General features: G+C 43.8%; 1 protein-coding gene across 1 annotated transcript in view; it reads left to right on the top strand.

Annotated features, from left to right (window-relative positions):
* The window catches only part of LOC117539891 (B-cell receptor CD22-like), an 82,806-nt gene that overhangs the window by 50,794 nt on the left and 15,090 nt on the right, over positions 1-16,922 (top strand). The window lies entirely within an intron of this gene.

Genomic DNA, 16,922 nt, shown 5'->3' with positions numbered 1-16,922 from the left:
GAGGGAAAACACAGAGACAGGAAGCAGACACAGACATAAGACAGGGGGGGAACACTTCTGAAAATAAAACAGGAAAACAGACAGACTGTCACAAAGGGGGAAATAAGTATTTTAGTTTGGGTGAACTGACCCTTTAAAGCAGACAGTGGAGGGAGCTCTCTGAGTGATGAAGCCTGAATGTGTCTCACTTAAGATCCCCCACTAGAGGACAGTGAAAAATCAGAAACTGAATCAGGACCCTGAGACACATTCTAACATCCATCAGTGATTGTTTTGGCAAAAGGAAATGCATATTTAGATTTTAAAGATGAAATGAGTGAAACCTATTGCCATTTTAGTTTTTTAACATTAGAGGTAATTTACTGTATAGTAGACCTACACTTCACACCGACGACTAACATCTTTGACACATTGGAAAGCAACTCTTTAAAACGGGTTTTACTTGAATAACGACTCATAATCAGGGCGTTGCATGAGCTTTTCAAAATGGACTTTTCTCCAGCATGGACCACAATATGTCACTTCAACTTTTATTACAGGTATTGTTATTCATTGAGCACTGATGAAATGTAAGAGGAAGGGGTAAGGCTGGTCTGGAGGATCTACTGTAATCCAGGCAGGATATAGGAGTGGTGGGTTTAGTAGTGAACTCTCCTTATAGAAGTGCTATGTATTTGGCTCTGTTTATTCTATACTATATTCTCACCTTATTTTTGGCTACCAATGAGACACATATGACTCCAGTGGTCTGCTTAAAGGGGTACTCACCATGTTTAGTAGATGACATTTGTAAACCTAGCACAGCAGGCATGTGGGCTTGAGCCCCTGCCCTTTTTTTTCCTCCAGAGAAAGTTCCTTTTTTCCCCCTTTTTTTTTATTTTTATGAATGAATATATATCTACTGCTGTTTGCGCACAGTTTCCCTTTCCAAAAATATATTGATTGAATACAAAATTAAAATATCAGGTCGGGAGATTAGACTGTGAAGTTCCATTGCTCTCTCTACCCTCCGTCCCTCCCTCCACGTCTCGGTGCAGACAGTCATCGGCAGTCACTTCAGACAGACAGGTAGCAGCACCTCCCACTTTACTGTCCCATGTTATGCCGGCTTTTCTTGGCTTATTTTGAAGGTGAGTGGTGATGAACAAATGACTAAACTGCCAGTGCCTCGAGTTTACAGCTAATTAACTAAAAGACAATAACAAATATAGTTAACTAAGGTAGGCTACTAGCTAATGGATAAATTAGCTCAAGGTTTAGCTAAGGCCATTTATCATGGGCATACAGGCTAATGTACTGTACTTAAGGGGAGACACTTAAGGTGAATACAGTAAAATGTGTATCTAATAACGCCGTTACAATCGCCACATTGATAGGCCTATGCAAATTAGGCGTTAACTAGGCCTAAAATGTTATGTTTAAATGCAGATTAGCTTTAAATCTATAGATGAATTCACACATGGTAGTAAAACGAATACCATTATATGTGTTTTTTGGAAGTTTTTTCAGTGTTTCTCAAACTTGTTCATACCAAGGACTTAACCAATAAAAAAACACTCGCGGACCACCTAACTCCACAAATATCCAAAAACACATCATTTTTTACAAATCGCCTGAAAATGGTACAAACAAGTGGCCACATGTGTGATGAAGGTGTTTATCTGGGCTATATCATGCAATCGAAAGTGAAACTTAAGCTCGTTCCATTGCGGAGATATTCCCGCGAGAGTGCGAAAAACTTAAATAAATGTATTTATTTCAAATGTGAAAATTTACCAATATACTCACGGACCACTAGGGGGTGCTCACGGACCACCAGTGGTCCGCGGACCACACTTTGAGAAGCACTAGAGTGAAATAAAACATGGAAGCAAAATAGTCCAAAATAACAAGTACATGAAAAAACGATCTGTTTGCCTGTAATGTCCTTAAACAGTAACTTCATAATTTTGATTGTTGGCTGCTCATTTAATAACTATTAATTGTACTAGTTTGTTGTCTGCTCTTGTGCGTAGTGAATACTAAAGAAGACCATTGTCTCTGTGTTAGCTGATTATTTTGTAGAATTGTGTTGAATATTAAACAATTGCGTGAGTGTGAGGGTATTAAAAAACATTGGTCAGTAAGTCAGAGATGTGCAACTATATTTAACTTTTAGTTTTAAAACACTTTTTTATAAATGATTATGGGAAGTGCCCTTTTTCTCACTTGAGCACCCGCCCCCCAAAAGGTCTGTGCACGTCCCTGTAGCCCAGTCTGATACTATGTCCTCTGACTCCCTGGACACTGAGCAATTAACCTCAGCCTTTCTCTCTACCTGCACTGGAGCTCTTGACATTGTTGCTCCCCTGAAACTCATGCGCCCCAGAGCTAAATCTGAACCATGGCTCAATGACGTCACTCGTGCTGCCAGGCGTGAGCGCCGGCAGGCTGAACGCAGGTGGAAAAAGGACAAGCTTCATGTAACTCATGACATTTTAAAAGAGAGTTTGAGAAAGTATCAGAGCACTGTAAAAGCTGAAAAGATTAGTTATTTTTCTGATATTATTTCTAGTAACTTAAAGAAACCTTGTGTTCTTTTTGAAACCATTGATGCTATGTTAAACTCTCCTTTATCCACTTGTATTGAAGCTTCAACTGAGGTGTGTGAAAAATGTCTCTGCTATTTTATAGACAAGATCTCCACTATTAGAGCCTGTATCTCACCACCCTCTTTTGACCCCTCCATTGACATCACATGCACTGCTGTCTTCCAGCAGTTTGGACCTCGTTGTCATCTCTCTGTGACATTGTTGCTAAATTAAAACCCTCATCTTGTCCCACAGACCCAGTCCCTCCTCAACTTTTTATAGAGATATGGGACACTATTGGATCTAATGTCCATACAATTATAAATAGCAGCCTAGAGTCCGGTTCTGTGCCAGTTTATTTCAAACAAGCGGTTGTGGCACCCCAGATAAAAAAAAACAAATCTGGACACTTCTGCCTTCTCAAATTACAGACCCATCTCTAAGCTTCCTTTTGTCTCAAAAATATTGGAGAAAACCGGACTCTTACAGCTGCAGTCTTTTATACATGCACACAATATTTTTGATATTTTTCTGTCCGGTTTTAAAGCGCTTCACAGTACTGAGTCTGTCCAAACTTTTAAGTCCCGCCTAAAGACCCACCTCTTTTCCCTCGCTTTCGAGTCAGTCTGAGCTGTTTGTATGCTTTTATTTTCCATAGCCTTTATGTACCGTGTATTCATTATTATGTGGGCCTTTTATCCTTTTTCTCTTTTCGTATGTGTGCCATTTATCTACTATTGTAATATTATGTTATTATTTTAAGTCTTCTACTACTGATCTTATGGTTCATTTTGTGAAAATCTAAACTGTACATGGAGTGAAATGTGATGTTTTTAGGCTCTCTCTGTTTTAAATAGACTTAATTGTCTCCGTCATCAGGACAGTTATTAACCAAAACACTGATGAGGATTTTTAAAAGTTATTTATTATGTGGAATTAAAAAAAACGATTTCAGTAGACTTTGCATATAACAAATAAGCATGTACACATAGTTGAAGCAGTAATATAGAGCAGTGGTTCTCAAATGGGGGTACGCGGACCCCTAGGGGTACGTTGGAGTACTGCAGGGGGTACGTGAGATTTATTTTATGTTAATGAAAAAAAAAATAGATAAATATACCAATTTTAGGAAAAGTAAGGAAGTTTGAGCAGTGTGGGTTTTATATTAACAGAGTTTCACATATTTCAAAACGCGAAGTGTAATAACTGCAGTTTGCCTCCCTGTCAGAATGACAAAGATCCTCAGTGAAGCACGAGCCCATGTTTCACTACATTGTAAGTACAACTTATTAAAAAGATCAGTTCAATGTAACTAATGTCGTCTCAGTGTTATTGCATGATGTTAAAATTGGTTTGCCATGAATTTAGTGATGGATTGTTAACATTTGAAATGTAGCATTTAAGTGTTTCTCAGTTACTGTTGTTGTTTTAATAAATCAGACACTGATGGTGCAGCGCTGTACTGTACCTATTTATATAGGCTTTTTCCCCTAACAAATTGTTTTTGCGCTGATCAGGGGGTACTTGGCTGAATTCTTTTTTCAAAGGGGGAACATTATTGAAAAAAGTTTGAGAACCACTGATCTAGAGCACCTGACCGTCGGCTGGTCTTAACGATAAATCATGTTTGACACCTCGACATGATTCAGTTCAAGCTGCCAGCCGCTCATTCTCTAAACCTACAAGCTGCTGCTACTGACAACTGACAATAAAACCTTTAAGAGTTGAATGTGAATATATCCACTTCGCACACATCCTGCACAGCCTCGCTCTCCACAGGGACATTTCAACGTCCTTCTTCTTTGTTTCCATCAGGTGAGCATCTGAAGAAAATCACAGAGACTTTGTGTAAAGTTCAACCTGATCTCACCAGAATGCGTGACTCCACCACGACTCCTTAACACCGCATTGCGTGGTAGAGTCACGAACTTTGCTACATTTACGTGTCTGCACCACGCAAACAACCCCAATGTAAAGTGAATGAGGCTCCTTTGTCGTGGTGCACACACGCATTTCTACAACGTCCAGCAGTGAGCTTTTATTCTATAAAACGTTTTTAAAATCTACTTTATAGCTTGTAGTAACTCGCGGGAGGCTTCTTTTATTTTATTTGTATTCATAATAATTTGTATTTTTCGTCAGAATGTATTATGGCAACCCTGTCTCCTAAAAATTACGTTCCCACAGAACTAAACTGCATTCTCAATTACGTTGAGCGAGAAACATATTTTCTCCCACGTTACGTTCGTTATGAACGTATTTGAAATACGTTTATTTTCTACATATCTTTGCCATTTATTGTCTTGCTTATAATAATGATAATAGTCATTTATAAATATAATTTTAGAGCACACATTTGAAATCAGTAGGCGAGGCTGTAATTTCACCAGTTGTTACTCTCATGAGCGAGGCAAGAAATAATAGTTTTAACATGCCAAAAAGCTGCTGTGTCGTTTATTGCACCTCCAACATTAAAACAAATCCAGAGTTACGTGTTTCTGTACTTCCTCTAAGAAGAAAGGACAGTAACAGAATATCTTAACAGCCCTTGTCCGTCAATGCGACGAGGTCAACCAACGGCGGCTGCGTGGGCCAGGTGACCCCCAGGACGCCCAGTGCTCATGTCCTCAGCACGAAGGGCCCCCCGGCGCGCCCCGCAGCACTGCCGTTCCCTTGTACGCCAGAGAACAACAACCGGATGAAAGGTTGGCTACTCGGGAGATATGCCTCGTCGACATTCAATACTTGCCCCCATCTGGCACTACCATGCATGGAGGGGCCACCTATCGAGATGCACGTGGACCCCGCAGCTACGCCTAAGGCATGCCACACCGCGGCAACAGTGCCTCTACACTGGCAGCGGAGGGTCCACGATGACCTCCTGCGGGACGAAGCCCTTGGGGTCATTGAACACATGCCATACGGCGAGCCAGTGGCGTGGTGCCATCGTATGGTAGTCACTCGGAATCACGACGGTTCCCCCCGCAGGACCGTGGACCTCTCCCCCCTCAACAAGTTCTGCCAACGTGAGACCTTCGCCACTGAGTCCCCATTCCACCTTGCACGCCGCGTCCTGAAGGGCACCTGGAAGACCGTCACGGACGCCTGGAACGGCTACCACAGTGTCCTCCTGCGTGAGTCGGATCGCCACCTCACTACCTTCATCACACCCTTCGGCCGTTGGCGCTACACCAGGGCACCACAGGGTTTCCTGTCATCAGGGGATGGCTACAACCGTCGGTTTGACGCCGTCCTCTCGGACTATGAATGCAAGGAACATTGTGTGGATGACACCATCCACTATGACACCGACCTGGAGCAACACTGTCCTTGGCCTTGTCAACCAGGTGGCTAATTACGCCCAGTTGCGTGACACGATGGCTCCATTTAAGCCGTTCCTCAGCCCACGCTGTGTGTTCCTATGGTCCCCCGTTCTGGAGGAGGCCTTCCAGACGTCCAAGCAAGCCATAATGGAGGCCATCCACGAGGGCGTGGAGATCTACGACATGCAGAAGCGTACCTGCCTCCACCCTGACTGGTCCATGCGTGGCAACATTGTCACTGTGCCTCTGGCATACGGACTGCTGTCCAGAAGGATGGAGGATCACCCTCGCGGGTTCGCGTTTCCTGTCCCCTGCGGAGCAGCGCTATGCGGCCGTCGAGGGAGAGGCCCTAGCTGTGGCCTGGGGTCTGGAACAGACGCGGTACTTCACGCAGGGGTCCGACAACCTCGTCGTGGTCACCGACCATAAGCCATTGGTGAAGATCTTTGGAGACCGTACGCTGGATGAGATAACAAACTCACGTCTGTTTAGACTCAAGCAGCGCACCCTCCCATGGCACTTCGACATTGTGCATCTGCCTGGCAAGAGCAACTATGCCCCTGATGCCACGTCAAGAAATCCTTCCCCCTCGGGCTCAGTGAACGGCCTCTCACTGGGGCTGCCGAGCGGGCCTGACGCCGTGGAGTCAGCACTCATGGCCTCCATCCGCGACGACGCACGGGAGCTCGGAGCCGTCTCTTGGCCCCTCCTCGCACGGGAGACAGCGACTGACGAATGCCTCGGCCACCTCCTTCAACTCATCGAGCAGGAGGGTGGGATTGACGTTAACGACCCTGCCCTGGCGAGTCTGTCATCGGTCTGTGAGTCCGTCTACGCACAAGACGGCGTCCTGCTCTATCGGGACCGCGTCGTGGTCCCCCCCATCCCTCTGTGGGAGAGTCCTTCGGCATCTCCATGCCGCTCACCAGGGGACCTCAGCTATGGGGCAGCATGCCCGTGCCATAGTTTACTGGCCCGGGATTTCCGGGGACATTCAGGCCACCAGGGACGGGTGTGCAGACTGCAACCGCAATGCTCTGTCACAGGCGGCTACACCCCCCCCGGCCGTCCTCACCCCCGTCCACGCCATTCGAGGCGGTGTTTGCTGACTTCTTCGACTATGGGGTCCGCCACTACCTAGTTGTCGGGGATCGGCTCTCGGGCTGGGTAGAGGTCCTGAGCTCTACGGCGGGTACTGCCCTGGCGGGCTCAGCTGGCCTGGTCCAACACCTCCATTCGTTCTTCGCCACCTTCGGCGTACCGGAGGAGCTCTCGAGCGACGGTGGTCCGGAATTCAAGGAGAGCCACACTGAGGACTTCCTCTGCTTATGGCACGTCAAACACTGTGTGTCTTCCGTTAGCTTTCCGCAGTCGAATGGGAGGGCGGAAGTTGCGGTTAAGACTGCTAAGCGCCTCCTGATGTCCTACACCGGCCCGTCGGGCAGCCTTGATCAGGACCGCTTCCTGCGTGCTATGCTGCAGTTGCGAAACACGCTCGACCCCGACTGCAACCTCTCGCCAGCGCAGATCATCTTTGGCCGCCCCCTTCGTGGCTCGCTCTCCTTCGTGAACCGCCTCAAGAAGTTCTCGAACCCGCATATCCGCCTGCTATGGCGCGAGGCATGGGCGGCGAAGGAGGACACCCTTCGGACCCGTATGTCCCGTACCACCGAGTCTCTGGGGACTCACTCAAGACCGCTCCGCCCATTGGCACTCGGCGAAAGGGTATTCCTTCAGAACCAGCAAGGCCCGAGCCCCCACAAATGGGACAGGTCAGAGATCGTGGTGGAGTCGCTGATCCACGACCAGTATCGGGGTCAGGGTTGACGGTTCGGGACGTCTGACATTGCGCAACCGGCGGTTCCTTCGTGCCTACACGCCGGCCACACTCTGCGCCCGTGAGCAGTCGGCTGCGCCGTCGCCGCCGCCCGCTGCCCTGGGACATCAGCCCCCACCTATTCACCCGGGCTGGGTGACGCACCAGGGGATTGCTCAGCGGCCGGCTGATGGACCCCGCGACTCAACTATGGGCGATCAGCAGACCCCACCGGTGCCTGCTGATGAGGCGTCCTCTGACCTCACCGTTCCTATGGGTGCCTTCCTGGGCGCACCGCTCCCGGTGCCGCAGTTGCCGCCGACGCTGCCCCAGCCTACTCGGCCGGGCCGCGTGAGGAGGCCGCCTGCACGTTACGAGCCCGAGTCCGGCAGCTGGATACGGGATTTAGACCGTTAATCTATTCCAGCCCATAGCTTTCCGGTCTGGGGGAGATGAAGAGTTTATCGCCGGCCACTAGAGGGCAGCGTCTCACTGCTGTCGCTAACCGGATATGCCGTGCTCTGACCCGGTAGTGCCAAGCGACCATTTTAGTTTGAACATTGTTCCTTCACTCCACCTCGAGTTGAGACGTTCATCCATTCATTCATGTAGGATTGTTTCCACTATTGTTTGGTGTGTCTATACTTTGTGTCGTTGTATATATTTGTGTTGTGTTGGTGATGATATGCATGGATGTAGTACTTTGTCAGCTTATCTTGCTGCATTGCTCTGTTTCAGGGTGTCGTCATCCTTGTCAATAAACTACCGAAACTGACATTGAGGAGTGTGTTTCTTCAAATAGGTCCGCTCTCTCTCACCTCTATCTCTTCAGGTTCAAGTGCTTCAGTGGTGGAGTGGAGAGCTTTCTTCTTCCTGGATTAAGGGCAACAACAAATACAGATTTTATTTCATAACAGTAAACTAAAACACGTAAGAAGGATGTTTAAACTGATGAATTTATATTGTTGTACCTCGTCCACAGACTCAGGAGAAGCGCAAGAATCAGAATCAAGACCCCCAGAGTCGTCCCGATGATATTCACTATAGTTGTTGAACTCCCTAGAAACATGAACACATATGTCATACTTCTAACTATAGATTGATAAATCACATAGTCAGTGTGATCCACCTCTGACACCAAGGAGGTTCCTCTCTGAACACTGACATTTTGAATATGCTTGGGTTGCTTCATATTACAAAGTGAATCAGGTCTGGTGAATGTAGAGAACTTACATGCCACAACAATCAGATGAAAGATGGAGTTATTACGTCCTAACTTGTTCTGGGCTCCACAGGAATAACTCCCACTGTGTTCAGCTCTGAAGTCAGTGATGGTGAAGATCTGTCCTGAAGCTTTTGGAGAGTCTTCATCCTCCTTGTACCAGGTGTAGTTAGCTGCTGGGTTAGCATCACTGCTACAGGTCAGAGTCACTGAACTGCCCTCCTTTATCCCAGTAGAGGGACTCACTGACACAGAGGGGAGCTTTGGAGCATCTGGAGGAAATACAATAAATCAACAAAAATGGGTAAAAACACACTATGTTGAATTGAAATGAGAAATAGTTATCTGTGTGAGCATCTGACTTTAGAAGTGTTTTTTGATAGGTATAGAGCTAAAGACAACAATAATGTTATTTATATTTCGTTTTCTGCATTACTTCTGGTATGAATACACAACATATGTGCAGATTTGGGAGCCAATTATAAATAAAACTCAATTTCCATCATCTACTGTAGCTGCTCTCCATCTCATTGGCCTCAGCAGCAGACTGTGAACAAAGTTATAATTTTTGCATGATGCTTTTTAAGTTAGCTTGGTTTTACTCACATTTCACATCAATTAAGATGGATTCCGATCTTGTTATCTCCAGCAGATTCTCAGCTGTACAGTAATACTCTCCAGAGTCAGAGGACTGGATGGAGCTGAGGACGAGACGTGGTCCTTCATTGACAGAAGAAAGGTCTGCATTTCCTTTCCTCTTGAACCAGATGTAGTTAGCTGCTGGGTTAGCATCACTGCTACAGGTCAGAGTCACTGAACTGCCCTCCTCTATCTCAGCAGAGGGACTCTCTGACACAGAGGGGAGCTTTGGAGCATCTGGAGGAGATAACATGAACACATTTCACATTTAATCCCACAGTGGAAGATATTTTAATGAATAATAGTTTAATAAAACACAGAGTGGGTGGTTCACTTGATTCCATCCTTTATCAGAAATCTAAACACTTTGAGGGAAATTGTTAATCTTTATGTCATGGAAGAAGTTTCCTTCATAATTCTTGTGTATTCTTCTTTCTAGTAGCATCCTTCGTAGCAAGATTATATTATATCTATTTTAAAATCGAACAGAAAACCTAGAGCCCTGGTTCAGTGTCTTTGGACACTGCCATGTCTGCTGGCGACCTCTGGTGGGTAAATAGATAAATGAGTGTAATGATGATATATGTTATACTGTATGTTAATGTTATTATGTCAGTGGAAGACTTTGGGTGAACTCACACACTGAAGGAGAGGGGAAGTCCTCATATCCCTTTAAAGCACAGGAATAACTGTCTGCTGACTCATAATTGAAGTATGCATAAGGAAATGTCTCTTCCTTCACTTCCTGTCCATTCTTGAACCAGATGTAAGAAGTATGACCATGTGGACAACTGCTGAGACACTGAAGGCGAGTTGACGATCCTGATTTGCTCACATCCACCTGGAGATCTGAATAAAGCTAGAATTAACAAAACTGTCATTATGTTCATACAAAAATATAAATCAAAACATTCACACTATTTGCAAGAAGTTGAAATTAAGAAATTAACTGTTATAACTCAGTTATTGTTATAAACCCAGTGTAAATGTTACCTCTAACATACAGAGTGGTTCCAGGATAACCCCAGTATGTAGCTTGGTTTGTTGTGATCCTGAACTTGAACTTGTACTCAGCTGAGTCGCTCTCTCTCAGGTTTCTGATTCTCAGAGTGCAGATGTTGTTTTCACAGAGATCCTCTACACGACCTGCATACTCTGAGTCTGTGGTCAGATCTACAGGTTCAGGCTTACTCCATTTAGTAAACCAGAATGTTTTCTCTACTCTGTTAACACTGCCTCTCCATGTAGATGGGTATGTGTAGCTGCATCTAATCTCCACTGTTGATCCTTTCACTGCACAGATCTTAGTAGAAGAGTAAGTCACATCCCAGCCATACTGACCCTGAACCACTGAAACACAGAGCACATCAGAAACTAGAATCAAAGTTAATCTATAAATTGTTGAGAAATTGCCTGATCAGTACTTTCAACAAAGAATGAGAAAATAAACATTTTACCAACTTTACTGGGATAGTGTTACGGTGTGTGTAGGAAGCAGGACCCAAATGCAGATTAAGTGACAAAAATAGTACCTTTATTTCAAGGCTATAAATACGTACAGACAGAACAGGACACTCACCGAAGACCACGTCAATACACAAGACAACCCGACAAAGAGAGACAGAAAACCCAGAACTTAAATACACCCAGGACTAATCACATAAACACGAGACAGGTGAGGAGGGAGGAGAAAACACAGAGGCACCAGGTGAACACAATCGGGTAATCAGGGAGGGAAACAGACAGAAAGCAAACAGGCAGGAAACGGGGGTGAACACTTTACAAAATAAAACAGGAAACCCAAAGATAGAAAAAGACAAGAAAAACACCAACACAGACAGATCCTAACAGATAGAGCAGAAAAACATGTGAATTCCTTCTAAGGCATTTTAAAACCAATGATACTCGTTGACTTTGTTGTTTCTTAATCAAACCAGGTAGAACAGAAGTCTACACAAAAAGGGTTCAGTTTGACACAAGATTGGAAAATGCCTTCATAGAAATGAACAGTGAATGATTAGCGATCACATTAATTAGAATAGTGTGAGACTCTCTGAACAGTTCCCTCTCTGTTCGCTCTGTGGTCAGGTTGCTGCTGAGGTCAGTGTGAACAATAACAATGAATGCAGAACACTGAGGCGTGAGCAGCTTCTGTCTGATATACAGATTAGAAAAAGAAGAAGACTGCACACTTATTCCCACATGAGACCTGATTTAACAAGTCCCACATTTCCCAGAATCCCCTCTGTTCATGTGATGAATGTAAGTGTAGAAGTACAGTACCTGACACAGAGAGCAGGAAGACAACTAATCCACTCGCTGCTGCAGTTAGACTCATAGCTGCTCCTCTCATCTCTGTGAGACTATAAAACATGTCAGATTCAATAATGTTCACAGGAGGTTTACAGAATCATTACATCAATAAACTGTTTCTACTCACAGTGAAGGAGGAACGATGTGTTCAAAGATGCCCTTCCTCAATGAGCAGAAGACGGATATCAGGCTGTTAAGAGACTAGATTCCCTTCCTCTTTAGATTATTAATATGCATGATGAGCCAAATGCCAGTAACACCCATTACACAGTTGTGTTTTGTTGTCAAAAAATAAACTTTTCTTAAACAAAATAATCTATGGCTTTAACTTGTTTGGCTGCCGATATTCCACTGACACCAGAAAAGAGCATTCAAATTAAGTTCATCTCTATGAGCACTGAGGAGTGAAGGAACAGGAAGGCATTAACCTTTGAACCCACTAGGCAGTTTAACTGAACAGGATGAAGAGAACCAAATTAATTATCAGAGGGAATGGAAAATGCAATAATTTCTCTTGGTTTGTTTTCGTCTCTGCTCTCTCTGCGGTCAGGTTGCTTCTGTTTCAGAGAAATGCAGAACTCTGAGAAACTCACATGCCTGTTAGTGTGAACCCAACATGAACACACACATCATCAAGTGGACTGGAAGGATCAAACACATAATGGTCCGGTAATTATTGTTGGAGCTATTGATTGATTTAACATGTTGATGTTGATCTGTGTCATGGAAGAAGTTTCCTTCATAATTCACTCGTTTATTCTTCTTTCTAGTAGCATCCCTCGTAGCAAGAGTATATTTGACATACTTTAAAATCAAACCTAGAGCCCTGGTTCAGTGTCTTTGGACTCTGCCATGTCTGCTGGCGACCTCTGGTGGGTAAATAGATAAATGAGTGCAATGATGATATTTACATTTACTTTCATCTGGTTTAATTTGTTTATTCATTTGTGTTTACATTAATTAAGATTTGGTGTATTTTGTTGGTTTTCCTTTGTTTATCTTTCTGCACCAAAACGTGGCAGAACCCTAACCTTTTGTCTTGTGCCGGACAGGTGCTGTGGGCCTGATGCGGCAGACTCCCTGGTGGGAGCAGTGGTGTTCTTCACGTGTCCGTTGTGTGTGGTGTGCAGCGTCACAGCTGATTTCGTTTGGACACCCCTTGCTCCCCTTTTTGTTACCTGCCGCTGTGGTAAGTCCCAGCCCTGTCCTTTTCCCCCAAAGTGTGGATTTTATTGAAATGTATTGTGTCTGGTGTTTTTAGATATTCTGTATTTTATAAATAAAGTAGCCTTTGATATTAACCCTTAAACTTTATCAGTATGTAATGTCTCTACTTTAAAGAGTCCTCTCCTGCTGATGTTCAGGTGTATATCAGTATGTAGTGTCTCTACTTTAAAGAGTCCTCTCCTGCTGATGTTCAGGTGTTTATCAGTATGTAGTGTCTCTACTTTAAAGAGTCCTCTCCTGCTGATGTTCAGGTGTATATCAGTATGTAGTGTCTCTACTTTAAAGAGTCCTCTCCTGCTGATGTTCAGGTGTATATCAGTATGTAGTGTCTCTACTTTAAAGAGTCCTCTCCTGCTGATGTTCAGGTGTATATCAGTATGTAGTGTCTCTACTTTAAAGAGTCTTCTCCTGCTGATGTTCAGGTGTATATCAGTATGTAGTGTCTCTACTTTAAAGAGTCCTCTCCTGCTGATGTTCAGGTGTATATCAGTGTGTAGTGTCTCTACTTTAAAGAGTCCTCTCCTGCTGATGTTCAGGTGTATATCAGTATGTAGTGTCTCTACTTTAAAGAGTCCTCTCCTGCTGATGTTCAGGTGTATATCAGTATGTAGTGTCTCTACTTTAAAGAGTCCTCTCCTGCTGATGTTCAGGTGTTTATCAGTATGTAGTGTCTCTACTTTAAAGAGTCCTCTCCTGCTGATGTTCAGGTGTATATCAGTATGTAGTGTCTCTACTTTAAAGAGTCCTCTCCTGCTGATGTTCAGGTGTATATCAGTATGTAGTGTCTCTACTTTAAAGAGTCCTCTCCTGCTGATGTTCAGGTGTATATCAGTATGTAGTGTCTCTACTTTAAAGAGTCCTCTCCTGCTGATGTTCAGGTGTATATCAGTATGTAGTGTCTCTACTTTAAAGAGTCCTCTCCTGCTGATGTTCAGGTGTATATCAGTATGTAGTGTCTCTACTTTAAAGAGTCCTCTCCTGCTGATGTTCAGGTGTATATCAGTATGTAGTGTCTCTACTTTAAAGAGTCCTCTCCTGCTGATGTTCAGGTGTTTATCAGTATGTAGTGTCTCTACTTTAAAGAGTCCTCTCCTGCTGATGTACAGGTGTAGATCAGTATGTAGTGTCTCTACTTTAAAGAGTCCTCTCCTGCTGATGTTCAGGTGTATATCAGTATGTAGTGTCTCTACTTTAAAGAGTCCTCTCCTGCTGATGTTCAGGTGTAGATCAGTATGTAGTGTCTCTACTTTAAAGAGTCCTCTCCTGCTGATGTTCAGGTGTATATCAGTATGTAGTGTCTCTACTTTAAAGAGTCCTCTCCTGCTGATGTTCAGGTGTATATCAGTATGTAGTGTATCTACTTTAAAGAGTCCTCTCCTGCTGATGTTCAGGTGTATATCAGTATGTAGTGTCTCTACTTTAAAGAGTCTTCTCCTGCTGATGTTCAGGTGTATATCAGTATGTAGTGTCTCTACTTTAAAGAGTCCTCTCCTGCTGATGTTCAGGTGTATATCAGTGTGTAGTGTCTCTACTTTAAAGAGTCCTCTCCTGCTGATGTTCAGGTGTATATCAGTATGTAGTGTCTCTACTTTAAAGAGTCCTCTCCTGCTGATGTTCAGGTGTTTATCAGTATGTGTCTCTACTTTAAAGAGTCCTCTCCTGCTGATGTTCAGGTGTATATCAGTATGTAGTGTCTCTACTTTAAAGAGTCCTCTCCTGCTGATGTTCAGGTGTATATCAGTATGTAGTGTCTCTACTTTAAAGAGTCCTCTCCTGCTGATGTTCAGGTGTATATCAGTATGTAGTGTCTCTACTTTAAAGAGTCCTCTCCTGCTGATGTTCAGGTGTATATCAGTATGTAGTGTCTCTACTTTAAAGAGTCCTCTCCTGCTGATGTTCAGGTGTATATCAGTATGTAGTGTCTCTACTTTAAAGAGTCCTCTCCTGCTGATGTTCAGGTGTATATCAGTATGTAGTGTCTCTACTTTAAAGAGTCCTCTCCTGCTGATGTTCAGGTGTATATCAGTATGTAGTGTCTCTACTTTAAAAGAGTCCTCTCCTGCTGATGTTCAGGTGTATATCAGTATGTAGTGTCTCTACTTTAAAGAGTCCTCTCCTGCTGATGTTCAGGTGTATATCAGTATGTAGTGTCTCTACTTTAAAGAGTCCTCTCCTGCTGATGTTCAGGTGTATATCAGTATGTAGTGTCTCTACTTTAAAGAGTCCTCTCCTGCTGATGTTCAGGTGTATATCAGTATGTAGTGTCTCTACTTTAAAGAGTCCTCTCCTGCTGATGTTCAGGTGTATATCAGTATGTAGTGTCTCTACTTTAAAGAGTCCTCTCCTGCTGATGTTCAGGTGTTTATCAGTATGTAGTGTCTCTACTTTAAAGAGTCCTCTCCTGCTGATGTTCAGGTGTATATCAGTATGTAGTGTCTCTACTTTAAAGAGTCCTCTCCTGCTGATGTTCAGGTGTATATCAGTATGTAGTGTCTCTACTTTAAAGAGTCCTCTCCTGCTGATGTTCAGGTGTATATCAGTATGTAGTGTCTCTACTTTAAAGAGTCCTCTCCTGCTGATGTTCAGGTGTATATCAGTATGTAGTGTCTCTACTTTAAAGAGTCCTCTCCTGCTGATGTTCAGGTGTATATCAGTATGTAGTGTCTCTACTTTAAAGAGTCCTCTCCTGCTGATGTTCAGGTGTATATCAGTATGTAGTGTCTCTACTTTAAAGAGTCCTCTCCTGCTGATGTTCAGGTGTATATCAGTATGTAGGGTGTCTCTACTTTAAAGAGTCCTCTCCTGCTGATGTTCAGGTGTATATCAGTATGTAGTGGCTCTACTTTAAAGAGTCCTCTCCTGCTGATGGTCAGGTGTATATCAGTATGTAGTGTCTCTACTTTAAAGAGTCCTCTCCTTGCTGATGTTCAGGTGTATATCAGTATGTAGTGTCTCTACTTTAAAGAGTCCTCTCCTGCTGATGTTCAGGTGTATATCAGTATTTAGTGTCTCTACTTAAAGAGTCCTCTCCTGCTGATGTTCAGGTGTATATCAGTATGTAGTGTCTCTACTTTAAAGAGTCCTCTCCTGCTGATGTTCAGGTGTAGATCAGTATGTAGTGTCTCTACTTTAAAGAGTCCTCTCCTGCTGATGTTCAGGTGTATATCAGTATGTAGTGTCTCTACTTTAAAGAGTCCTCTCCTGCTGATGTTCAGGTGTATATCAGTATTTAGTGTCTCTACTTTAAAGAGTCCTCTCCTGCTGATGTTCAGGTGTATATCAGTATGTAGTGTCTCTACTTTAAAGAGTCCTCTCCTGCTGATGTTCAGGTGTATATCAGTATGTAGTGTCTCTACTTTAAAGAGTCCTCTCCTGCTGATGTTCAGGTGTATATCAGTATTTAGTGTCTCTACTTTAAAGAGTCCTCTCCTGCTGATGTTCAGGTGTATATCAGTATGTAGTGTCTCTACTTTAAAGAGTCCTCTCCTGCTGATGTTCAGGTGTATATCAGTATGTAGTGTCTCTACTTTAAAGAGTCCTCTCCTGCTGATGTTCAGGTGTATATCAGTATGTAGTGTCTCTACTTTAAAGAGTCCTCTCCTGCTGATGTTCAGGTGTATATCAGTATGTAGTGTCTCTACTTTAAAGAGTCCTCTCCTGCTGATGTTCAGGTGTATATCAGTATGTAGTGTCTCTACTTTAAAGAGTCCTCTCCTGCTGATGTTCAGGTGTTATCAGTATGTAGTGTCTCTACTTTAAAGAGTCCTCTCCTGCTGATGTACAGGTGTAGATCAGTATGTAGTGTCTCTACT

Source organism: Gymnodraco acuticeps, unplaced genomic scaffold (assembly GCF_902827175.1).
Source record: "Gymnodraco acuticeps unplaced genomic scaffold, fGymAcu1.1, whole genome shotgun sequence".
Lineage (NCBI taxonomy): Eukaryota > Metazoa > Chordata > Actinopteri > Perciformes > Bathydraconidae > Gymnodraco > Gymnodraco acuticeps.
Note: the sequence above shows the minus strand (reverse complement) of the source record. Positions and strands in the feature narration are given on the sequence as shown.